The sequence below is a fragment of the Hylobates moloch genome, unplaced genomic scaffold (assembly GCF_009828535.3).
Source record: "Hylobates moloch isolate HMO894 unplaced genomic scaffold, HMol_V3 SCAFFOLD_6, whole genome shotgun sequence".
NCBI lineage: Eukaryota > Metazoa > Chordata > Mammalia > Primates > Hylobatidae > Hylobates > Hylobates moloch.
In genome coordinates, this window is record NW_026652281.1 from 95,296,514 (window position 1) to 95,323,341 (window position 26,828).

At 36.7% G+C, this 26,828-nt stretch overlaps 1 pseudogene; it reads right to left on the reverse strand.

Annotated features, from left to right (window-relative positions):
- Nucleotides 1-4,533: 4,533 nt before the first annotated feature.
- LOC116470602 (MICOS complex subunit MIC26-like) overlaps nt 4,534-26,828 on the reverse strand; it is a 51,069-nt pseudogene continuing 28,774 nt past the window's right edge.

The window sequence follows — 26,828 nt, forward strand, 5'->3', positions numbered from 1 at the left end:
ATTGCTTTAGTTTTTAGGTTTTTTTTCCCCCTCTTTCAGGCTTATAATTTCAAATATATTGGAATTAAGATAGGAAAACGCAAAAAAAATTAACCAAGTCATTTGAAGACAATGATTTTAAGTATTAATATAACTGAATTGTATTGAAAGAATGTGAGTAGATGAGAAATAAAAATTAATTAATTTCCATGAGTTATGTCTAGAAACAAATACAAAGTGACATAAAAGCCCAGTGCACACGCACCATATTGACTCAAGAAAGTCAAATAAAAGTAATCTCTAACGTACTTTTTGCCTCATATCAGCAGTGACTGGATTTCTCTACACATATAAAAATAGAAAAACATGCTTCTTTGGTATTAAAATGTACTGAATATCTAAAAATATTATTTCTTATTACCATGCATTTCCTCTACTGTGACTTGTCAGGTGCTTCATGCTGTTCTTTTTATCTTTGGTTGAGTCACTTCTGTTTGCCCTAAAAAACTACATTGTACATTTCCGTTTCTTCTATTCCTGTGATTACTGACTTTATTTGGGTGTTTGTCATCCATAATCTGGAATACTGAAAGAAACTGTTCATTATTTTTTCTACCATCTTTTCTTGACTTCCAGTCTAGCCTGTGGATATTATGAGAAAATACGCTTGTAAAGCTCACTATCTTCAAGGGTCCCCCATTACATATGGAATAAACCCAAAATTTCCAAGCAGAAATTCCCGATGGCCTGGCCTTGACTTCTCACTGTCTTCTACAGATTAAATTTTCTGATTATTCTGTTCCAAGTGTCATTTCCAAAAGAAGCTATGTAGCTTGTTCATATGATTTCCTTTCTTGGAACATTATTGTCTACTCTGGATTCTCTATAAACATTACTTATTTATTTTGTTATTTTTAGACCTAACTTGAAAGAAACTTTCTTCTTATTTTGATTTCTTTCAGAATCAGAAACAACAGCATATATGCCTTTTTTTCTTTTTAGATTTATATTCAGGGACCACACGTATTTCAGCTTTGTTTTCTTCACAATATTTAGAATTCTGCTTTGCATTCTGTTGGATCTCAATTTGTTTATTTGTCTCCATTATTTTTGCTGTACAACAAATATGCCAAGATTCAGTAGCTTAAACCAACTCATTTATTATGCTCACAGAATCTGAGGTCAGGAATCCAGGCAGAGCATAGGGTGAGCCCATCTATGCTTCACAATGTTTGGGTCTTCATCTGGGAAGGCTAAAGGGCTGTGGGTTTCATTCAGTCATATGTGGATTCTGGCCGGTGTGACTCAAAGACAAAGACTGCTAGCCAAAACATCTCCATGTGACTTGACTTTTCCACAGCATGGTGGCTTCCGGGAAGTCAGACTTCTTATTGTAGTTCTGGTCTCTAAGGGGAAGTGTTCAGCAAACATAGAGAAAGTCCCAGTGTCCTTTATGGCCCTTCTCAGAAACCACTGAGCATCAGTTCTGCTTCACTCTATGAGTAGAAGCAGTGACAACTCTTCCAGATTCTAGGCCAGGGCACATAGACCCTGCCTGTTGTGGAAAATGGGAGGAATATCAAAGAATTTTGGAGCAATGTTTTGAAATTCTACACTTGCATTCTACATGGGGCTACTTATAAGGTACAAAAAAAACTTTGTGAAATGATCATGGACAAGCTCTTGTATTTCTGAAAACAGAAATTAGATTTGTTTTTCTTCTATCGATGGCTACTATTTCTGCAGTGCAGCAGAAATAGAACAGCTTGGACTTGGGAGTAAGATAAGCCTGGGTTCAAATCCTGGCTGTGTAGTTCATCAGTATGCATCATTGTACAAATTATTCAACACATCTAAGCCTCTGATCATTCAATTATACCCCGGAGATAACGATAGAAGGCTTGAGAAGGGAGAGTAAGCATGAAAATATCCCATTTGATTTATTCAGTCAGTTTGGAGCTTATTTCTTTAAGATTATTAACATTGTAGTACAATAAGCACTGTAATTTAAAAAGGATTCCTTAGAACTGTTCCACCTGAAGTGAGAAGAAGCTGGGTATTGGTCCTTCAATTCTTCCCTGTCATTGACAGCTATTTCTTGAGAATATCAAACCCTGCAATCCTTGTGTGTCTATCACCAGCCCAGAATGCCAGAGAAAGCCCTCAAGTGCTTGTTTTTGGAAGCCACAGCTAGTATGGGATTGGTGGGACCTGAGGAGACATGGGTGAGGTGTTAACAGCATCTGCTACAGATATTCTGCAGCAGACACTTTCCATTCCTGCACAATGCTCAGTCATCACAACGAGTATTAGAAGTACATATTGGCCCTCCCTTTGGAGAAATGTCATCTTATTAACATTAACATCTTACATGTGTTTTCCCATGAATTAGCTCATTTAGTTCTTAAGAGAATAGAGTTAATGACATGAAGTCTAAATACTTTAAGTGTGTTGCTCAAAACCAAATAACAAATGAAGTATTAGAAGTCAGATTACCCAAGCCAAGGGTGCCCACATGACACTTCTTGAGAGACTGAGGAATTTTCTTCAGTTAAGATTGTACCAGGGCCCCATCTTCTTAACCAGCAAGGTAGGGTGGCCTCAATTCAACATCAGTTGAATTCGAGACTGTTTTCAGAAACTATAGTGTTACTTGGGGCAGAACATTCTCAAAAGCAACAACAAAAACTTTCTCAGGAAAGTTTCATGGAAAGAAGAATGTAATTAACATCTGGTGGAAGTTAATTAAGGATCTCTGGTGTAAAGGCAATGAGGTGATATGGAAATTACATTGGGTCGAGAAGGCAGAGACCTGGTCCTAATGTAGTGTCTGCCATCAACCAGCTGTGTGACATGGATTAAATCACTTGTCTTCAGGAAGCCTCAGGTTCTAATTTATAAATAAAGCTCTTTGTGCTTAAAGTGTATTTTGAGACTCTGAAGAGGGACGTAACATTACACTTAAGTAGTACATTGCTTTACAAATGTGGATGGTTATATGTATTTTGAACCAGGCACTTTGGAGTATTAGTATAGAATGCTTTGGGTAGTTAAGACTTTTGTATGCTGATTGAACCTCATAAAATGCCACATGCCTCATCTCTCTCCTTCTCTGTCTCCCCTCTTTATTTTTCCTCATCCTGCTCTCTCTTTGGCTTAACGTTCTTGTCTCCTGGTTCTATACCAGTAAAAGAGAACCACAATATTGCCTTCTCACCCACCTTTGGCCATCATAATGGCTTTTTTTCATGTAAAATGATTACATATCCAATTAAAGTGAACACCTGGGGGAAATAATAGCTGGAATACTCAATAATTTTAGGTTATGCTGAAAAAATAATTATTTGAGTCTTTTCTTCAGGTCAGTTTACTTGAAAAGAAATAATGCATAATGGGTTCAGTCAAAGTCAGCCTGGCAATTTGCCTACAAACTATTGTCAAGCAGTAAATTACATAAGTAGTTGATCATCACACATGTTCATCAGCTCACTAATAGAAGCCAATGACAATTTAGGGAGAAAATAACCAAAATATATATCACATTTATTCTATTCAGAACAAATCATTTTTTAACACTTATTTTTTTCCCTAGTTAAGTTTCAATTTATCTGGGGCTCTGTCAGGATGACAGAAACTCATTTAGAATCCATGAAGACAGCTGACAGAAAGTGCATTAAAAATTAGATTTTGAATTCAAAGAATGAAAGCTTTAAATCACTACAGTCAAGTCAGTGGGACAAGATTGATATCAGATGCTATTTTGTTCATATTATTAAGGAAGTATTCCAGCCTTGAAGAGACCTTGTCACTACACAGCTTCTGTCTATGTAAATAAGAATGAAGTGAGTATATCTGTTGTCAATGATAGAAACAGCCATCCAGCGCCTCAAAGCAACAGGCTGGTTCATTAGAGGAAAATGCTAAAAGTTAGAAGAACGCTGAAAGGTCATATATGCCCAATTCCCTCATTATGTGTACGGGAGGACTGAAATCCCATAGGAAAAGGTTAGCAGGTGTATTAGACACACATGAACTTTCAATTTAAATCGAGTGGTCTGAGTAAGGGTTAAGCCACTCTCTTGACAGGGGTTTTGGACAAGTCACTGGACAACCCTGGGCATCATTGTAGAGAATATTCATTTACCCTATGTGTGTTTTTAGTCTGTTCAGCAGCCATTCCACCTTCCTTCAGCACCTCACTTTATTCTTTGGGAATTACAGAAATCTTGAATTGCCTGTGCTATTTTTTTTTAATTTGGGTTTTAATTATGTAAATAAATAGCAACATGAAAACGAGGAGTTCTAAGGTTTGTACATTATCTCTAGGTGAAAGGATTTCAGATTAGTTTGCTTGTAGGATGGTACCACCCAAGATAACAGAGCTCTGGTCTAGTGTTTCCTGAAGAAGAAAGCCAATTTAATACATTCAATACTGACTTCTCTCACATTTTTCTGTAGAAATACTGATTTACTCTATGGAGTTTCCAATGTTTACCTATACCTAAGTTATAGGTAACTTAATATAGGTAACTTAAATAAGTTAAGACGGGCAGAGCATGGAGTTTTCTACTTAGTTCCAGGTGAATTCTTCACATTTCCTGGCTTTTGAAAGTTGTCCTTCCACAAATCTTAAACCCCAGTCATATAATCTCTCCCCACTGACATGGGCAAACACGATGGTTTGTTGTGGATAATAGAGGGAGGCAGCTAATCCCATGAAACCAGGCGGATACACTAGCTTCTTTATTTTTGAACCTCTGGCCAAAAGGAGTCCAATAAGTCCAGCAAAACCAATAACACCAAGTCTCGGAAAAAATCCAGGAGGTGCATTTTGGAGATAGTCATAGCTGTCTAACCCCACTGAACCAAACTTTGCATCTTGGGCTTACTTTGGGAGTACGTGTCCTGACACCAGCTTGTGTATGGCTCGCAATAAGTGTCGGAGCTGTGTGAAGCTTTCTTCTAGCTGGTTCCTTGACTCCTCCACACACTGCGATTCGCCCTCGCGAAAGCTCGTCAACCTTCACGGAAGTTTTGGGAGGTGAGTCCTTTTTCGGTGCTGCACAGACTTCGAAGGTGAACAAGCTCAGGCTGGCTGGCCCCACGGACCCCTCTGAATTACCTTGAACGTGTCGCTGGCAACGGTGGCTCCGGCAGGGTCACCCCAGCCTCGGCCACGCCCACAACAGAGATGTGGCTACGGAGGCCCGGTAGGGCCTTGATTTCTCCAACCACAAGCGAGCCGTGGTGCGGGTGACTGCAGTAGGACAAACTCTGTGCGGCGAAGGCTTAGTTCAATCACCCCTGCCTATGCTCTTGATGGGACTTTCAGTTCAGGTATCCTGCTCTCCTCTGGCACACAGCGTTAATTGTTGCCACAAGCTAAGTCCACCAGTCTCTCCCTACAGGGAAATGAAGTCCTGAGCGAAGTGACACAAATATGGAAAAGGTTTAGAACTGATTTGTTCTGGTAGTCATTCCCAAAGCAGTATCCATTTGTCCTGGTTACTACACCTCCAAAATTCCAATGTCCGAATTTTGCAATGTTTGTATTCTCTTTCCAATATTTGATTGTTTACGTTCTCCTTCAGTTCTATGGAGCTGCCTACGAACCTTCCACTAACACCCATTTTTAAGTTAATTGCAGTGGTCTCTGTTGCTTGCAACCAAAAAGAAACCAAACTAATATATCGTACATGTGAAATTGTAACTAATATATTGCACATATAAAATGGGAAAAATTATACTTCACTCATAAAGGTGGTATCAGTTTTTTTTGTTGTTTTTTTTTGTTTTGTTTTTTTTGAGATGGAGTGTTGCTCTTTTTGCCCAGGCTGGAGTGCAATGGTACCATCTTGGCTGAGAGCAACCTCCGCCTCCTGGGTTCAAGTGATTCTCCTGCCTCAGCCTCCTGAGTAGCGGGGATTACAGGCATGTGCCACCACGCCCGGCTAATTTTGTATTCTTAGTAGAGATGGGGTTTCTCCATGTTGGTCAGGCTGGTCTCGAACTCCTGACCTTAGGTGAGCCGCCTGCCTTGGCCTCCCAAAGTGCTGGGGTTACAGGCATGAGCCACCGTGCCCAGCCAAGTTTTTTTAATATATAAAAATAATGTATATTAAAACTACTGGCTTGGAGAATAAAACTTAAGAGGAACCCAGTAAGTATTGTTTGCTTGGTTTTTAAGATCCTTCCTATGTATTCTCATCTTTATTCCTGGATTCTGCTGAGATGCTCAATGGATCCATGAGTCACATGCTTAATCTCCTCAAATAACTCTCTGGGTGAGAACATACGCACACCTTTTGGTCTTTTTGAGACACTGGGTCATAGTTGTTTAACCACATCCTTGACTTTGTCTTCAGAACACACTTTCCTAAGAATGAATCTTCTAGTTTTAGCTTCTTTTGCAAAATGAATAGGCAGAGAATTTCCCAAATCATGAAATCCTGGTTTTTGTTTAATAGTCTTCCGCAATTTATCTCCCTCCTCTTGCATTTTATTATAAGCAGCAAAAAGAAATCTGACCGTACTTTCAACATGTTGCCTAAAATGTTCAGAAAAACAACCAAGTTATTTGCTTACAAGTTATGCTTCCACATAATTGTAGGACACAATTCAGCTAGGCTTTCTGTCACTATATTACAAGGGTCCCTCTCTTCCAGCTCCCCAAATCAAGTTCCTTATTTTTTTCTGAGCCCTCAGCAGCAAAGCCTTTAATGTGCATATTTCTACGAACATTCTGTTGATGATAACATACATATACTCTAAGATGATAGAGACTTTCTGTCCTGTTCTCTTAACTTACTCCTGAGCCCTCATCAACAGGGCCATAATACCCGTTTTTCTACCAATAGTCTGTTTAAAGCAGTATAGGCTTTTCCTATCTAGCACCTCAAAATTATTTGAGTCTCTACCTATTACCCAATTCCACAGCCATGTTCACATTTTTAAGTATTTGTTACAAGATTTTTAAAGACATTTGTTACAGTTTTTAGGTATTTAGTTAAATATAGCATTTTACATATTTGTTACAGGTTTTAGATATGTAGTTTTTAGGTACCAAAATCTGTATGTTTCCCATGACTCCTATAACAAATTATCACAAATGTGGTGGCTTAAAACAATTATTCTCTCAAAGTTCTAGAGACCTAATATCTGAAATCAGTATCTCTAAGCTGAAATCAGGGTGTCAGTAGGGTTACTCCCTCTGGAAGCTCTAAGTGATAATCTGTTTCTTGCCTCTACCAGCCTCTGGTGGCGGCCACCCTTTCTTGGCTGGTGGTCACATACGTCTAATCTCTGCCTCTGCAGCTACATTTCCTTCTCCTTCTGTGTCAAATCTCCTTCTCATAAAGACACGTGGATTACACTGAAGGTCCACTTGGATTAGCCAAGATAATCCCCCTATTCTAAGATCCTTAATGTAATCAAATCCACAACATCCTTTTCTGCCACATAGGGTGACATTCACAGGTTCCACACGGTAGGATGTGGCTACATTTTGGGGGTCATTATTTAGCTTACCATGTGCTTCCTCTCTTTTTCTGGTTTTGCCTTTTCCAGTGCTGTACAAAGTTATCTCTGTAACCGGCCTCAGTGTGACATTCTGGAAACTTTAAAATTTAGCTGACTAAAATAATTTCACTTAGGAGAATATATGACATTGAAATTTAAATTTTGTTCAAGGGGCTTTATTTACTCTTGTTAATAGTAACTTTTAAAATATAGAACCAGATGGTGATTCAACACACATACACATACAAATACACACACATCTGCCTGTTAGCATAATGTAAATTTTCCGCTTACAATTTTACAAAAAAAAGTTGAGGACATGCATTAATCTATAGCAAATCTGGCAGGAGTTCTTCAATAAAAGATTTTATATGAAGATGAAAATGTTTATTTAGTTTGAAATGAACCAAACCAATCTGTACAGAAGAAACACATAGAATTTTACTATTCCATACAATTGAACATTATTATGTTCAAATACTATAGAGGATGAAGAAGTGAATTCCAGTATTTTTCCAATTCTTTTCCTTCTAAATAGTTGATGTACATTCTTAACCTATTTTAGCTATTAAATTTTTTTCTCTATTATTCCAGGTTTCTGTTCATCTCTTTTGATCCACAGTCTGTACATCCGAGTCTTTTGTCCCATAATTTTTAATGTGAAGTGTATACATTATTTTGTATTGCTGCTGTAAAAAATCATCACAAATGTAGTGGCTTTAAACAACCCAAATTTACACTCTTGCAGCTCTAGAGGTCAGAAATGTAAAATGGGTTAGCAGGGCTGTGCTATTTCTGTGGTCTCAAGAGAGAATTCATTCCCTTGCCTTCTCTACCTTCCAGAAGCTTCCTGCATTTGTTGATTTATGGCCCCAACTTTCTTCCAGCAACATAGCATCTTCCAATCTTTGTCTTTCTTTGCCCAACACATCACTTTTTTCTGACTCTAATCCTCCCCTCCCTCTCTCTGTGATTACAGTGGGCCCATGAGCATAATCTAGGTTAATCTCTCCATCCCAAGATCCTTAAATCAATCACATATGCAAAGTACCTTTTATCATGTGTTGTAACATATTCAGGTTCTGAGACTAGGATTAAAACATCTTTGGGGGTGGGGCACTATTCAGGCTATCACATGGAGTTTGCCAAAATTCAAATCCATGTCTTTATTACTATTTGCAAAAAATCTTCAATGTTTGCTATCACTAATGGTCAAAACTGCATTGTTTGGTTTGTGTAATGAATAACTTTGAAGTGGAATCTGAGACAAAAATTGGACCTTTCATTTGATAGAAGCATAGGCTCCATGACTCTCCTAGGGTAAGATAATTAAACATTCATCTTAATTGCAATAAATTTCTGACTTCTGTTTTAGTACTGCATGGCCCAGAATGTGTGGGCTATTTATACCCTTTTTGTGGGCCATTTATACCCTTTTTGTAAGAGGCAGAGCAAAGAAAAGGAGGGCAATATTTGGAGGAGAGGGACCCCTCTTTCCCTGGTTAAGTTAAGAAGAAATGAACAAGAAACTCAGGGCAAGATCAAGAGAGGTGATTCATCAACTGGCCTTCAACTAGAAAGGTGAAGATAGTCCTTTCTAGTGGTGTAGTGGAATGAACATGACAGAGCTCCCAGGTATGCAGTTCTTTTAGCAAGCTAGTAGTATTGGTCAACTCACTTCACCTCTCTGGGGGAAGAGGTGAGCTCAGCTCATCAACCTCTAAAATCTTAACCAGTAGTAACTCTGAAGGATTAGCCTTGACATTTACTAATGTTGCCTCTCTTGCTTAATATTTTATACTAATGAAAATATTAGTTTGTAAGTACTGGGGAGAAATGTATTTTAACACCTAACAGAATTGCTACTTCTGAGAAAGTGGTAGAGAGGGATTTATCAAAGTCATCTTGCTTATAACAATAAGAAATGTCAGCAGAGGAAAAAAGTGAATAAAACAGTTAAGTATGTTGTAATCTGAGGCTGAAAGATGCTGCCTGAGTAGTGACAATTCCTACTAAGGAAAAATTCTTCTCTTCCAAATCCCATCAGACAACCTTACATGTTCTGCACAGATTTTTACTGCTTACATGACTATATTTAACGGAAAATACGCGATTACTGGAAAACGCTGAGTGACTTGGGAAGCGCTGTGGAAATGTGTTCTTTGGTGGCAATGAGAAATAAAAAGCAGTGCTTTCAACTGTGAGGGGAAATCACTTTAATATTGCCCAGGGTTCTAGAGTGTCGTTGCACAGCATTTTAAATAAATGTGTATTTGTTTCATTTTATTTATTCCTTCATTTAATCAATCAGCAAATATTTATTAAGTGGATAGGCCACACACTATACTGAATGTTAAACAGATGTAATGAATTAGATATAAACCCTATCTTTTAGGAACTTACTGTCTGTCTGGAATAAATAGGTATAGCCACAACTAATGAGGAAACGAGGTATAAGGTATAATTTGCCACATGGACCATACAGAAGTATAGATTAAGTGAGTGTCCTCTGTAGTAAACAGCTAGAATTTGAATCCCAGCTCTACAATTCATCGGCTGTGTTACCTGAGTGAATTATTTAGATGATCTCTGTGTGTAGGGCTCAACAGTGTTGAATAAGTTACATGTAAAGTACTTAAAATAATATCTGCCCCAAACTAGTCTACGTTCTTGGAAATCAGAATAATAGTTACCTTTGGGGATAGAAGAAGGAATATGATTTTTAAAAAAAGGAGCAACAAGAGATTTCTGAGATTTAGGTAACGTTCTGTTTCTTGTTCTGGATGCTAGTTACAGTGGTATGTTTTCTTTTTGAAAATTCAACAAGCTGTATACTTATATTGTTTTTAATTATATATATTTTTTAAATTTAAAGAAGCTTTGAAAAGCAGTGCCTCCATCGTGGTATGTTCAAAACAAATATTTGTTATGCTCAAATCGCAACTCTTAGAAACTCAAAGTGAAGCAGGGAAGGTTCTTGGCTTCACTGGGAAGAAATTCAAGAGCAAGCTGGTGTAGAAAAAAACAGCTTTATTGAGGTGGGCAGCAGTGTTACAGCTCTGTGAGCTCCTGCAGAGCAAGGCTACTCCATAAACAGTCATATTTATACCCCCTTTTATGGACATATTAATTAAGGGGTTGGTTATTCAGAAAAAGCTAGAAAGTAGGCAGTAACTTCCAGGTGTTGCCATGGCAATGGGAAACTGTCATGGCGCTGGTGGACATGCCTTATGAAAACATACTTTCAGTTCCTCTTTCCAGTTCCTGCCAGTCTCCAATCTAGTCCCCACTTGAGTCCCACCTACCTCCTGCCTCTAAATGAGGGGAACAATCACTTCTGACTGAGGCAATGGGCAGTGATTTCAGGGAATAGGCCACTTCAACCAAATTCTCAAGATTAGTTGGATTATGTGTATACAAAAATAGGTGTAGAATTTCTATTTTTAAAAAAGTATGCCATGTATTCAGGAAAGCATAATGATTCAGGGTGTCGACTGTGAAGTCAGATATCTGTCTGAATAGCAGAACTATTGTTACTGGAAAAGGGTCCTGCTCCAGACCTCAGGAGAGCGTTCTTGAATTTCATGGAAGAAAGAATTTTGGGGTGAGTCCATAGAGTAAAGTGAAAGCAAGTTTCTAAAAGAGAAGAATTTTCAACCCAGAATTTCGTATCCAGCCAAACTAAGCTTCATAAGTGAAGGAGAAATAAAATCTGTTACAGACAAACAAATGCTGAGAGATTTTGTCACCACCAGGCCTGCCTTACAAGAACTCCTGAAGGAAGCACTAAACATGGAAAGTAACAACTGGTACCAGCCACTGCAAAAACATGCGAAATTGTAAAGACCATCATTGCTATGAAGAGACTGCATCAATTAACAGGTGAAATAACCAGCTAGCATCACAATGACAGGATCAAATTCACACATAAAAATATTAACCTTAAATGTAAATGAGTTAAATGCCCCAACTAAAAGACACAGACTGGCAAATTGGATAGAGTGAAGACCATCAGTGTGCTGTATTCAGGAGACCCATCTCATGTGCAAAGACACACATAGGCTCAAAATAAAGGGGTGGAGGAAGATCTACCAAGCAAATGAAAAGCAAAAAAATAAAAAAATAAAAAAATAAAAAAGGCAGGGGTTGCAATCCTGGTCTCTGATAAAACAGACTTTAAACCAACAAAGATCAAAAGAAGCAAAGAAGGCCATTACATAATGGTAAAGGGATCAATTCAAAAAGAAGAGTTAAGCATCCTAAAAATATATGCATACAGGAGCACCTAGATTTGTAAAGCAAGTTCTTAGAGACCTACAAAGAGACTTAGACTCCCACACAATAATAATGGGAGACTTTAACACCCCACTGTCAATATTAGACAAATCAAAGAGACAGAAAATAACAAGGATATCCAGGACTTGAACTCAACTCTGGACGAAGTGGACCTAATAGACATATACAAAACTCTCCACCCCAAATCAACAGAATATACATTCTTCTCAGCACCACATTGCACTTATTCTAAAATTGACCACATAATTGGAAGTAAAACACTCCTCAGCAAATATAAAAGAACATAAATCACAACAGAATGTCTCTCAGACCACACTGCAATCAAATTAGAACTCAGGAATAAGAAAATGACTCAAAACTGCACAAATACATGGAAACTGAACAATCTTCTCCTAAATGACTCCTGGGTAAATAATGAAATGAAGACAGAAATAAAGATGTTCTTTGAAACCAATGAGAACAAAGGCACAATGTACCAGAATCTCTGGGACACATTTAAAGCAGTGTGTAGAGGGAAATTTATAGCACTAAATGCCCACAAGAGAAAGCAGGAAAGATCTAAAATCGACACCCTAACATCACAATGAAAAGAACTAGAGAAGCAAGAGCAAACAAATTCAAAAGCTAGCAGAAGGCAAGAAATAACTAAGATCAGAGCAGAACTGAAGGAGATAGAGACACAAAAAAGTCTTCAAAAAATCAGTGAATCCAGGAGCTGTTTTTTTCTTGAAAAGATCAACAAAATAGACCACTAGCAAGACTAATAAAAAAGAAAGGAGAGAATAATCAAATAGATGCAATAAAAAATGATAAAGGGGATATCACCACTGATCCCACAGAAATACAAACTACCATCAGAGAATACTGTAAACACCTCTATGCAAATAAACTAGAAAATCTAGAAGAAATGGATATATTCCTCGACACATACACCATCCCAAGACTAAACCAGAAAGAAGTCAAATCTCTGAATAGACCAATAACAGGTTCTGAAATTGAGGCAATAATTAATAGCCTACCAACCAAAAAAAGTCCCGGACCAGATGGATTCACAGACGAATTCTACCAGAGGTACCAAGAGGAACTGGTACCATCCCTTCTGAAACTATTCTAATCAATAGAAAAAGAGGGAATCCTCCCTAACTCATTTTATGAGGCCAGCATCATTCTGATACCAAAGCCTGGCAGAGACACAACAAAAAAGGGGAAGTTTAGGCCAGTATCCCTGATGAACAGTATCCCTGATGAATGCGAAAATCATCAACAAAATACTGGCAAACCGAATCCAGCAGCACACCAAAAAGCTTCTTCACCACGATCAAGTCAGCTTCATCCCTGGGATGCAAGTTTGGTTCAACATATGCAAATCAATAAACATAATCCATCACATAAGCAGAACTAACGACAAAAACCACATGATTATCTCAATAGATGCAGAAAAGGCCTTTGACAAAATTCAATAGGCTTTCATGTTAAAAACTCTTTAATAAACTAGGTATTGATGGAACCTATCTCAAAATAATAAAAGCTATTTATGACAGACCCACAGCCAATATCATACTGAATGGGCAAAAACTGGAAGCATTCCCTTTCAAAACTGGCACAAAACAAGGATGCCCTCTCTCATCACTCCTATTCAACATAGTATTGGAAGTCCTGGCCAGGGCAATCAGGCAGGAGAAAGAAACAAAGGGTATTCTATTAGGAAAAGAGGAAGTCAAGTTGTCTCTGTTTGCAGATGACATGATTGTATATTTAGAAAACCCCATCGTCTCAGCCCAAAATCTCCTTAAATGATAAGCAACTTCAGCAAAGTCTCAGGATAAAAAAATCAATGTGCAAAAATCACAAGTGTTCCTATACACCAATAACAAGAGAGCCAAATCATGAGTGAACTCCCATTCACAATTACTACAAAAAGAATAAAATACCTAGGACTCCATCCTACAAGGGATGTGAAGGACCTCTTCAAGGAGAACTACAAACCACTGCTCAAGGAAATAAAAGAGGACACAAACAAATGGAAGAACATTCCATGCTCATGGATAGGAAGAATCAATATCGTAAAAATGGCCATACTGCTCAAGGTAATTTATAGATTCAATGCTATTCCCATCAAGCTACCACTGACTTTCTTCACAGAATTGGAAAAAAATACTTTAAAGTTCACATGGAACCAAAAAAGAGCTCACATAGCCAAGACAATCCTAAGCAAAAAGAACAAAGCTGGAGGCATCACACTACCTGACTTCAAACTATACTACAAGACTACAGTAACCAAAACAGCATGGTATTGGTACCAAAACAGATATATTGACCAATGGAACAGAACACAGGCCTCAGAAATAACACCACACATCTACAACCATCTGACCTTTGACAAACCTGACAAAACAAGCACTGGGGAAAGGATTCCTTATTTAATAATAAATAGTGTTGGGAAAACTGGCTAGCCATATGTAGAAAGCTGAAACTGGATCCCTTCCTTACACCTTATACAAAAATTAATTCAAGATGGATTAAAGACTTAAATGTTAGACCTAAAACCATTAAAATCCTACAAGAAAACCTAGGCAATACCATTCAGGCATAGGCATGGGCAAAGATTTAATGACTAAAACACCAAAAGCAATGGCAATAAAAGCCAAAATGACAAATGGGACCTAATTAAACTAAAGAGCTTCTGCACAGCAAAAGAAACTATCATCAGAGTGAACAGGCAACCTACAGAATGGGAGAAAATTTTTGCAAAGTTTCCATCCTACAAAGGGCTAATATCCAGAATCTACAAAGAACTTAAACAAATTTACAAGAAAAAAACAACCCCATGAAAAAGTGGGCAAAGGATATGAACAGACACTTCTCAAAAGAAGACATTTATGCATCCAACAGACATATGAAAAAATGCTCATCATCACTGGTCATCAGAGAAATGCAAATCAAAACCACAATGAGATAACATCTCACGCCAGTTAGAATAGCGATCATTAAAAAATCAGGAAACAACAGATGCTGGAGAGGATGTGGAGAAATAGGAACGCTTTTACACTGTTGTTGGGACTGTAAACAAGTTCAACCATTGTGAAAGACAGTGTGGTGATTCCTCAAGGATCTAGAACTAGAAATACCATTTGACCCCACAATCCCATTACTGGTTTTATACCCAAAGGATTATTAATCATTCTACTATAAAGACACATGCACACTTACATTTATTGCAGCACTGTTCACAATAGCAAAATCTTGGAACCAACCCAAATGCCCATCAATTATACACTGGGTAAAGAAAATCTGGCACATATACACCATGGAATACTATGGAGCCATAAAAAGATGAGTTCATGTACTTTGCATCATTCTCAACAAAGCAACACGAGAAGAGAAAACTGAACACTGCATGTTCTCACTCATAAGTGGGAGTTGAACAATGAGAACACATGAACATAGGGAGGGAAACATCACACACTGGGGCCTGTTGGAGGGTGGGGAGCTGGGGGAGGCATAGGGTTAGGACAAATACCTAATGTAAATGATGAGTTGATGGGTGCAGCAAACCAACATGGCACATGTATACCTATGTAACTAACCTGCACGTTGTGCACATGTACCCTAGAACTTAAAGTATGATAATTAAAAAAAAGAAAGTAAAAAAACAAAAGAATGGCAACTCCATAAGCAGAGCAGCCTGGAAGGCTGTTGGTTGGCTATTTTTATGGTTATTTCATCATATGCTAAACAAGGGGTTATTTCATGAGTTTTCTGGGAAAGGGAATGAGGATTTCCCAGAACTAAGGATTCACCTTCCTTTTAGACCATATAAGGGTAACTTCTGGACGTAGCCATGGCATTTGTAAACTGTCATGGCACTGGTGGGAGTCTTTTGGCATACCAATGCATTATAATTAGGTATAATATGCAATAATTAGTGTGTAGTGAGGATGACTGGAGGTCACTTTCGTTGCCATCTTGGTTTTGGGGGGTTTCTGCAGCCTTCTTTACTGCATCCTGTTTTATCAGAGGGTTCTTTGTGACCTGTATCTTATCCTGTGACTAAGAATGCTAATGTCCTGGGAATGCAGCCCAGTAGGTCTCAGTCACATTTTACCCTGCACCCACTCAAAATGGGAGTCAGTCTGGTTCTAACACCTCTGACACTATGGTTTAATATGTTTTTATACAAACTACTCAAACTTTTTGAAGCAGTTTTCTAATCTGTAAAGTGGGGATAAACATTCCTACTTCACTGGATTATTATGACATCTAAATAAATAGCCTATGCAATGCCTTTGTCATTAGAGATAAGAGCATTAGAAAAATTCAAGAAAAGTTGTGATGATAATGTAATACAGTGATATCTGCCTGAGCTGATAAACGTAAGGTTTATATTGGGTATTGATAAATAGCAGTTTCTCCTAAGGTGGTTTAGTTCATGTAGCCTATAGATCTTATTTTTTTTCATGAACTTTAAAGACGTTAGATGATTCATTAGTACCAACAGACTTTAGAGATATTGAAGTGAAAAAAATATTGTGAGATTGTATGCTCATTTTTTCAATTTTTATTTCTAACAATCATTAACATTATATTTTATGTTCTATTTTTATCTTATGTGGTACTATATTTCTGAACTTCAATTTAATTAAATAAAAAGTAGTAATTACTACTAATTTTCAATTTCCTTTGAAATTTAAAATATTACAAAAAAGCATGTACATATCTTGGTATGAAATTTTACTCAACATCTCAAGCCCAAGTGCATTATTCATTACAAACAACAACAAAAAGCTTATGGGAAAAACAACTGGAATCCACTGAAGTTGAATTATCAGGACATATTGCACAAGAGAGCATCTATCAGAACTACGTTATGATGATAGAAATACTGCATCTGCCATTCTTGATTTGCATAAAAATCAGCATAAAGAAACTTCAGTTAATTCATTTGGTCATTCATTCACCCAACACTAGTCAGTGAATATCTGCTCACATTTGTGGCTCAGGCACTAAAGGTAACATGAAATGGATTACGGGTACTTTCCCAGACTCCTCCAGTCAATACCTGCTCTTTGGAGGCACACTGACTTTCTTGTTATTCCAAGGTCTACTCACATGTTTGTGCAATTGTCTCTACTTGGAATGCCTTTGCTGTCTTTCCAATTAACCTTCTCCCTGTAGATCTCCCTTCCTTTCTATTCAAATATAACTGGCATACCTGTTTTTCTACACTGAGTACATATGCTTCTTATTCTGCCTTCGCTCAACCCTACCTCTATGTACTCAGATTCATTGTCCAGACTTTTCTTTCCTGCCCCAATGCTCAGAAGTCTGATTCCAAGTGCTTCCCCCATTTCCCTACTCTTGCTTTATGTCATTTGTTTGGGCTAAGTCTATGGTACCCAGAAAAAAATCACAAGTTGTGGGATGCAGGAGTCATTGGGAGAGGAGGCCATTCCTTCCTGTGCTCTACCTATTTTAAGCTTTGTTCCTGGCATGGCTGTGTCCTTCGATGATCCCTTTCCTGTTACACAGCCTTTCCTCCATGGCTCCAGTTCACATTGTGCTCCAGCAATTCTCTATTTCTTCTTGCTCATTTTGTAGTGTCTTTTCTGTTTTTATTATTTTTTAAAATTTTATTTTATTTTATTTTACATTCTGGGATACATGTACAGGATGTGCAGGTTCATTACATAGGTAAATGTGTGCTATGGTGGTTTGCTGCACCTATCAACCCATCACCTAGGTGTTAAACCCCACATGCATTAACTACTTATGCTGATCCTCTCCCTTCCCCCATCCCCTGACTGACAGGCCTCAGTGTGTGTGTGTTGTTGCCCTCCCCATGTCTATGTGTCCTCATTGTTGAGCTCCCACTTATAAGTGAGAACATGCGGTGTTTGGTTTTCTGTTCTGGTGTTAGTTTGCTAAAGATAATGGCTTCCAGCTCCATCCATGTCCCTGAGAAGGACATGATCTCGTTCCTTTTTATGGCTGCATAGTATTCCATGGTGTATATGTACCACATTTTCTTTATCCAATCTATCGTCGAGGGGCATGTGGGTTGATTTCATGTCTTTGCTATCGTGAATAGTCCTGCAAGGAACATATGCATACATGTATCTTTGTAATAGAATGATTTATATTTCTTTGGGCATATACCCAGTAATGGGATTGCTGGGTCAAATGGTATTTTTGGTTCTAGGTCTTTGAGGAATTGCCACACTGTCTTCCACAGGGGTCAGACTAATTTACATTCCGGCCAACAATGTAAAAGCATTCCTATTTCTCCCCAACCTCACCAGCATCTATTATTTCTTGACTTTTTAATAATTGCCATTCAGCCTGGTGTGAGATGGTATCTCATTGTGGTTTTGATTTGTATTTCTCTAATGATCAGTGATGTTGAGCTTTTTTTAATATGTTTTTTGGTCGCATAAATATCTTCTTGCTCTTTGTGTCTTAGGGATGATAATGCATTACTACTGTTGCTAGTCTTTGGGTGCTTCGTATCCCTTAACTCTGTTCACATATATGTGTGTGTTCCCTCTACATGTGGTTTCTTGGGCTGGATGTTCTTTCCTGCTGAAGGTCTTACTCATACATTAAGTACGGTGTGTAACTTTGCTAAAATTTTTAATCAAATTATAATAATCTTTTTAAACAAACAGATTTTTCTTTACAAGGATCTTCTGATTGTTAAGCATTTCTACTCTTTTTTTGAAAAGAACAGTGCCTGCATGTAGTGGGATTAAATAAATGTTTTCTAAAATATATAAATAAATACTAATTATATCTATGTGTATGTTTTTTCAACAAATTTTATGTAACAGTTGAGGAGTTTAAAGTCTACCAGATAATGTATAATACTACAGGATGAACAGTAAGTGCTTTATAGAATATTCAATACAATACGATACTTAATACTACAAGTATTAAGAGGAAACCAGAGTTATTACGAGACTTATTAGAAGTGTTGGAATTGGATTTTGAAAAAAATATTTTTAGGTATAATTGATGACTTTGAGAGAGGTTGAGGTTGGTTGCTTTAGTTCCCTACTTTTAGAGGAACAAACAATAATCTGATATGTTCCACCAAAACAATTTTAGCAGAAAGGAAGTCTGAAATTATTTTAATAGAGAAATGGTACAGGGCTGATTCATCCATTTTGGAAGTTAATGTCAGAGGTATAACTTTCATTTTATTATTTGTATAGCTTGAAAAATAAGTCCCAAATAAAAGGCCCTTAACTATGAACACATCTGCAAAGTTTATTTTGTCATGTAAGGTAATATATTCACAGATTTGTGGGATTAGGACATGGACATCATCGGGAACTTGTTATTCTGTTTATCACAGAATTTCTTATGTACGGTGCTCTCTAATGAAAATGTTATTTTCATTAGAATGATTGGATCTCTCAACTACAAATACCAGAAATACATTAAGAATTTTTGAAACATGTCATATGTCAAATTTTGGAACTCCCCGTATGGAAATTTAATGGAGCTGGTATTCATCCAACATTTACCAAGTACCAGAATGGGGCTGAGAAAAATACACAACAAAATGAAACAACAAAGTGGCAGGTAGAATTTACTTTAGTTGTCTTTTTTTGTTGTTGTTGTTGTTTGTTTGTTTGTTTGTTTTGAGATGGAGCCTCGCTCTGCTGTTGCCCAGGTTGGAGTGCAGTGGTGCAATCTCTGCTCACTGCAAGCTCCGCCTCCCAGGTTAACGCCATTCTGCCTCAGCCTCCCCAGTAACTGGGACTACAGGCGCCTGCCACCACGCCCGGCTAATTTTTTTGTGTTTTTACTAGAGACAGAGTTTCACCATGTTAGCCAGGATGGTCTCAATCTCGATCTCCTGAGCTTGTGATCCACCCGCCTCAGTCTCCCAAAGTGCTGGGATTACAGGCATGAGCCACTGTGCCCGGCTAGTTGTCTTGTTTTATAGGTGAGAAAGTTAGAAACTAGATGTCAAATGAGTTGCTTATGTTCACGTCCATAGTAAGTGATATGACAGGAATTTGAGACTAAATTTGGTTTTAGAGTCAGTGATGTTTTAAGGGTACCACATAATTTTAACTCCTACCATTTTATAGTAATGGATTATATGTGGTCAGCAGGGATCAAATAATATCTAAGTTAGGGAATACCTGTTTTATTATATAGATTTAATATGTTTATGTTCAATATCAGTTTAAATTATAGTACAAATTAGTAATATTAGTCAAAAGTTTACAAGTCAAATTGACATGCATTATGCAAGTGCATTTTAGGGATTTTAATATTTACAAGACAAACATTGATCTACCCAGATCAATATCTACTTACTATTTTGAGGCTTTGCTAGAAGAATCTAAAACTTAAAGATTGCTATCTCCTTTTCTGCAGACACTAAATATTACCAAAAATAAATGATTACAAACGTATCAAAGATTGCTAAGTGGTTTTAGAACCCTTGCTTCTTGATAAGAATTTTTAAATTGGCATTTTTTCAGCCTCTGCTTAATACAGACTTGTTTTTACTCTAAACACAGTAAACATCCATTCCACTCTGTTCAAAGGACTGAGAAGTGTTTCAAAGATAGCACACAAAATATCACATTATTTTCTGAGTATAGTCTTTAAAAAAACTATCTTGCAATCACTATTTACCATGATCAGTCAATATGTAGTCTTTGAGAAAAGAACATTAGCTTGTTGAACCATAATTCAAAATAAGTCACAATTTAATCTTATTTTAAAAACACTCTAGTTAATTGTAATTAATGTTTGACAGTTTGAAAGACATCTGTTATATTAACATAATGGTCTTATTGCACATGAAATGCTGCACATTAAAAACTCAGCAGAGTTGAATGAGTATTTTGCAAGGAAAGGAAGAAAATCCTTGATAAAAACATGTAGTTCTGTCTATTGTTTGCTAAACAAATAGGACTTTTTTTCTCTTAACATGATAATTAATGAAATGTATCTATTTCTTTAGAAGGGAAATAAACTTCCTGCTGTTTTGTTACAAATTGATCATTCTAAAGACAGTTTGGTTCTATGTTTTACAGTTTGAAAGTCATTGCTATACTTTGTAATTTCATGAATTTACTCATTGCCAGCTGTGATTATTAGAGGTCACTTAGACTCTTGGATTATTCCATGCTATTTCAACAGTATTCTAAATAAACAAATAAATGAATGAAGCAAAATTCCTATACCAGATTTCAGAGATGATGCTAAACATCCTATAGAAAGCCTCTTCCCCTCATCCAATCTAAGATGTCAATAGTGCCATGGATGACAAACCCTTTCTTAAATCTATAATAAAAATCAAAAAGAAGATTTTAAAACATCAATATATTGATGCAGTAAGGAGTAACTGACATAAGAAATGCGTGGAGGCAAACTTTATAAATGCAAACAAATCTGCATTATTCTCCTGTCTATTATCTATAGATTTGTGTTATAAAAAGTTGTTTTCAAATGTAGCCTTGTCACTCACCTTCCAAAGCAAAAAACCTAGGAGTGACTAATTTGGCAAAGAATTTAGTTCACTAGGTGTTAATGTCTCTCCCTATTTTAAAAAAATTAGGAATCTGAAATAAAGACACTAATTTGGTGTATTAAAATGATAAAAATAGAATAATTTTAAATTGGGACAATGTTAATACACAAAAGTGAACACTTAACTAGAATTGGGCTGAATATTTTACTTAAGTTTCCTCTCAGGAAATTTAAAGAGGAACTCTTGGTAAGATGCAAGACTTTCAGGATCCATAAATTTAATATTACCTATAGTTGATCCTACATTATTCAAGTGTTAATTAACACAATGCCTGAAATGTAAAAGTCACAAATACATATGTGCTGAATTATTCAGTTTGCTGTAGACAGTGAGCAAAAAGTGGTTTGAAAATTCTTCGTAAAACTACAAGCCACTATTTAGAGGCATGGCCCAAATATGCCACTTCTATGCTCATGCTTCCACCTTTCCCAGAAATTTATTTCCCTACCTTCTGTGCTTTGGCTACCTCCTACACATATCCATGTGTGCATGGGCACATATAGCACAAAACAGTCTGATAGGTAAACAAAAAATCAAACTCTTCACTAGGCATAAGACATAGCTAACACTACATACTAGGCGCTGTTCTGGTGCTTAACACATTTTGATATGTTTATTTTTACAATAATCCTATGTTAAAAATACTTTCACCCTATGATGTAATATTCTCCATCTTTTAAACAGTGTCCATAAAACATTCCTCTAATACCCCCCAGAGTTGATAACTATGGGATGGTTCTACTTGCTTGGAATACTGCTTTGTAAATACTATTGGTTGAATTTTAGTTCCTCCAAGGATCAGACCAAAAGCCGTATCTTATAGAAAAAATATGTCCCTATTCTCCCAATTCTGGGAGCTCTTCTCTTTACTCTTAAATAAATTTTATGAGAAAGATACGCAATGTATCAGTTAACTTTATTTGTATAAAAAATCCACTCCCAAAGTTAATTGCTTAAAACGGCAACCATATATTAGCTTTTGTTTTTGTAGTTTGGCAATTTGAGCTGGGCTCAGCTAGATGGTCTTTTGGTCTTGGCTGGGTTTACTCATGCATCTGTGGCTCTGCTTTAGAGACTTGGCTGGCCCTTGGCTGCAGTGATGGGGAAAACTGGGCCATATGCCTCTTGTCATCCAGCAGGGTAGGCCAATTTATAGTGACTAGACAAGTTTCCAAGAGTGAGCTGATGCACTGACTCTGAACGGGCACAGTGTTACCTATGTTGCATTCTACTTGTCAAAACAAGTCACATGGACAGCACGGATTCAAGGTGGGAAATAAAGTCTACTTCTTGGTGGGAGGAGCCATAGAGTCACATGCAAAGGGTCCTGTATACAGATAGGGGAATAATTGTAGCCATAGTTGCAACCAATCTATTCAGTCCACCAACATGTTGGATAATCTCCTTGAAGTTAAGCACATCATTTTGTACAGAGGGCCTGGAATATATTAAAGGTTAAATATAAGATTTATGTCAGTGAATGGTGATTTTTAATTGCATACTTTTCCTTTATTCTTGGTTAAAATGATTTAAAAAGGAATCCAAATCACAGCTAATTTCCTGGTTGTCTGTAATCACTTTGGGTCTTAAATCAAGACTAGCGTGTTTCTAATAGTTAATGGCGTGATTTCTCATTCTCACAAGAAGTATAATTTAAAGGTGAGAATCTACCAATGCATGATACACTTGGAATTAATTTTTTTCTGTTTACATTTTTGTGGAGAAGTAGATAGCACTACACATCAAAGTTAGAAGCATCTACTTTTGGTCAATGACACTTCTAGTAACTAATCCAAAGGATGTTTTGTCTTAAAGTTACCAAAGACATGTTTAAAATGATGTCTGTAGTATTGTTGTTTATAATATATACTTCCCTTTAGTTTCATGCTAAAATGTATACTTCTCTTACATATAAGTGAGATCGTACAGTATTTATCTTTGTGTATTTGGCTTATTGCACTCAATATAATGTTCTGTATGTTGTAGCAAATAATGAGATTTCCTTATTTTTTAAGACTGAATTGTCTGTGAACATATATATAGATCTCAACTTATTCATTCATCTGTCAATGGACACCTAAGTTGATTCCCTATCTTGGCTATTGTGAATAATGCTGCAATAAACATAGGATTGCAGACATTGTGCTTAAGAAGATGATTTCATATCCTTTGGATATATACTCAATAGTGGCATTGCTGAATCATATGCTTGTTCTATTTTTAATTTTTTAAAAAAGCCCTGTAATGGCTGTACCAATTTACATTCCCACCAACAGTGTAAAAGAATTCCTTTTTCTCTACATCCTCACCAACACTTACATTTCGACATTTTCATAATAGCCATACTAACAAAAGTGATGTGTTATCTCATTGTCATTTTGATTTACATGTCCTGATGATTAGTGATGTTGAGCACTTTTTCTTATACCTTTTGGTCATATGTATGTCTTCTTTTGAGAAACATCTATTCAGATCCTTTGCTTATTTTTAAATAAGGTTGTGTGCTTTTGTGTTTTTGAGTTGTATGAATTCCTTGTATGTTTTAGATATTAACTCCTTATTAAATATATGTTTTGCAAATATTTTCTCCCAATTTGTAGCTTGCCTTCACATTTTGTTGATTATTTCCTTTGCTGTGTATACATTTGTAGTTTGATATAGTCCCAATTATTTATATTTGCTTTCGTTGCCTGTTTTTGGTGTCGTATCCAAAAAAAATCATTGCCAAGATTTATGTGAAAGGATGTTTCTCTTAAGGATCTTTTTCTATGTTTTCTCTTATGTTAGCTTCTAAGAGTTTTATGGTTTCAGGTCTTACATTTAAGTCTTTGATCTATTGAGAGTTGCTTTTTACGTATAGTGTGATGTAAAAATCCAATATCATTCTTCTGCATGTTGAGATCCTGTTTTCTCAACATCATTTATTGAAAAGGTTGTCCTTTCCTTATTATGCATTCTTGGTGCCCTTGTGAAAGGCTTATTTATCAAATATGCATGGATTTATTTCTGGGCTCTCTGTTCTGCTGGTCTTTGTGTCCGTTAGTATGCCAATACATACTATTTCAATCACTATAACTTTATAATATAGTTTGAAATAAAAAAGCATGATGCCTCCAGCTTTGTTAATGTTGTTCAAGATTACTTTGGCTACCTGTGGTCTTTTGTGGACCATGTGAATTTTATACTGTGTGATATTAGGTGATTTTATATATATATATATATAAAATATATATATACAGTTTTTTTGTCCATGTTTCCTGGCTCATAACACCCATTGCCTTTGTTACAATATTTTGTTATAATGTTTGGGTGCTTTAAGCCTTAGGAGCAGGCCTCAGGAAATAGAATCTCTCTCTCCCTCTCTCTCTCTCTCTGTCTGTCTCTCTGTCTCTGTCTCTCTGACCTTATCCTTCCCTCCTTTCACCTGCCCAAGGTAAGACTCTAACCTGATTTTGAGGCATAAGACCCTTATTCCAGAAAGTGTTCTGCCCATACTTTGGAAAAAGAAATGCTAAACAGAGAGACCAAGAAGAATCTGTACAGGCAGCCTTGCTGGGTTTAGATCGTACCCTTTTTGTCCAATCACATTTTGACATGGTTGTCCATGCTTCAATCATGGTCAACCAACGACATCTCCATAAAAGACCCAAAGGACATGGTTGAGAGAGTTGTGGACAGCTGAACACGTGAATGATCCTGGAAACTGGCGTGCTTAGGGAGGGCATGGAAGCTTCGTGCCCCTTCCACCATACCTTGCCCTACCCATCTCTTCATCTGTATCCTTTGTAATAAACTGGTTAACATAAGTAAGTGTTTCCCTGAGTTCTAGGAGCCACTCCAGCAAATTAATTGAACACAAAAAGGGAGTTATGGGAACCTCAACTTGAAGCCAGTCTGTCAGAAGTTCCAAAGGCCCAGACTTGATTATTGGTGTCAGGATGGGGCAGTGCAGGAATTATGGGGAGTCTGGGAACTTAGCCCTCAACCTGTGGGGTCTGACACTGTATCTCTAGGCAGATAGTGTCATAATCGAATTGGAGAATACCCAGCTGGTATCCACCACAGAATTGATTGATTGTTTGCTGGTGGGGAGAAATTCTCATGTATTTTGGGACCACAGAAGTTTTCTGTGTTGATAGTTGTTACGTTGGTAGGAGAGCAGAGGAAAAACATGGTCTGAAGATTTTTCCAGAACAGATTCTTTTTTTCTATTTCTGTGAAAAATACTGGTAGAACTTTGACAGAGATTGCATTGGATCTGTAGATCACTTTGGTAAGTGTGGACATTTAACAAGATTAATTCTATTGCATAAGTGCTGCATGTCTTTTAATTAATTTTTCAGTTTATTTCATCAATGTTTTAGTTTTCATTATGCAAGTCTTTCACTTCCTTGGCTAAATGTATTCCTTAAATATTTTGTTACTTTTGATGTTATTGTAAATGCAATTGTTTTCTTGATTTCCTTTTAAATAGTTCACTGTTGATGTAAAAAAATGCTACTCATTTTTGTATGTTGATTTTATATCCTGCAACTGTACTGAATTTGTTTATTTCAACAGTTTTTAAAATAGAGTCTTTAGAGTTTTCTACATATATAATCATGATGTCTACAAACACAGATTTTTGGTCTTCCTTTATTATTTGGGTGCCTATTATTATTAGTTTTTTTATCTAATTTTTCTGGCTGGGACTTCCAGTAGTATATTGAATAAAAGTCACAAGAGTGGGCATTCTTGTCTTCTACTGAATCTTGGAAAGAAAGCTTTTAGTTTTACTTCATTGATTGTGATGCCAGATATAGACTTTTCACTAAATGGCCTTTTGTGTGTGCGTGTTGAGATAAGTTCTTTCTGCACCTATTTAGTTGAAAATTTTTATCATGAATGGATGTTGAATTTTGTCAAACATTTTTTCCCATATCATTGAGATTATAATATGGTTTTCATCTTTTATTTTATTAACGTAATGTATCATATTGATTGATTAGTGTATATTAAACTAACTCTGCATCGCAGGGATAAATACTACTTGCTTAAAGTGCTTTCAACACTTTGAATACTTCATCTGATTCCCATCTAATCTTCAAGTTCTCTACTGAAATATTCTATGCTAGTCTAACAATACTCCCTTGTATAAAACTAGTCACTTTTCTGTTGCTGCTTTCAAAATTCTTTTTGTGTTTATTTTTTGACAGTTTGATAATAAGGTGTCTCAGTGTGAGTCTCTTTGGATTCATCTTATTTGTTGTCTTTTGGGTTTCCTGGATCTGTTTATTTCCATCTCCAGAGTTGGAAAGTTTTCTACCATTAACTCTTTGATTAAGCTTTCTGCTTCTTTTACTTTCTCTTCTCTTTATAGAACTCTCATAATGTGTATATTAGCCTACTTTACAGTGTCCCGTAAGTCCCTTAAGTTGTCTTTATTCTTTATTTTTCTCTACTCTTTATTCTTCATTTTTATTTCCTTTTTGCTTCTCTG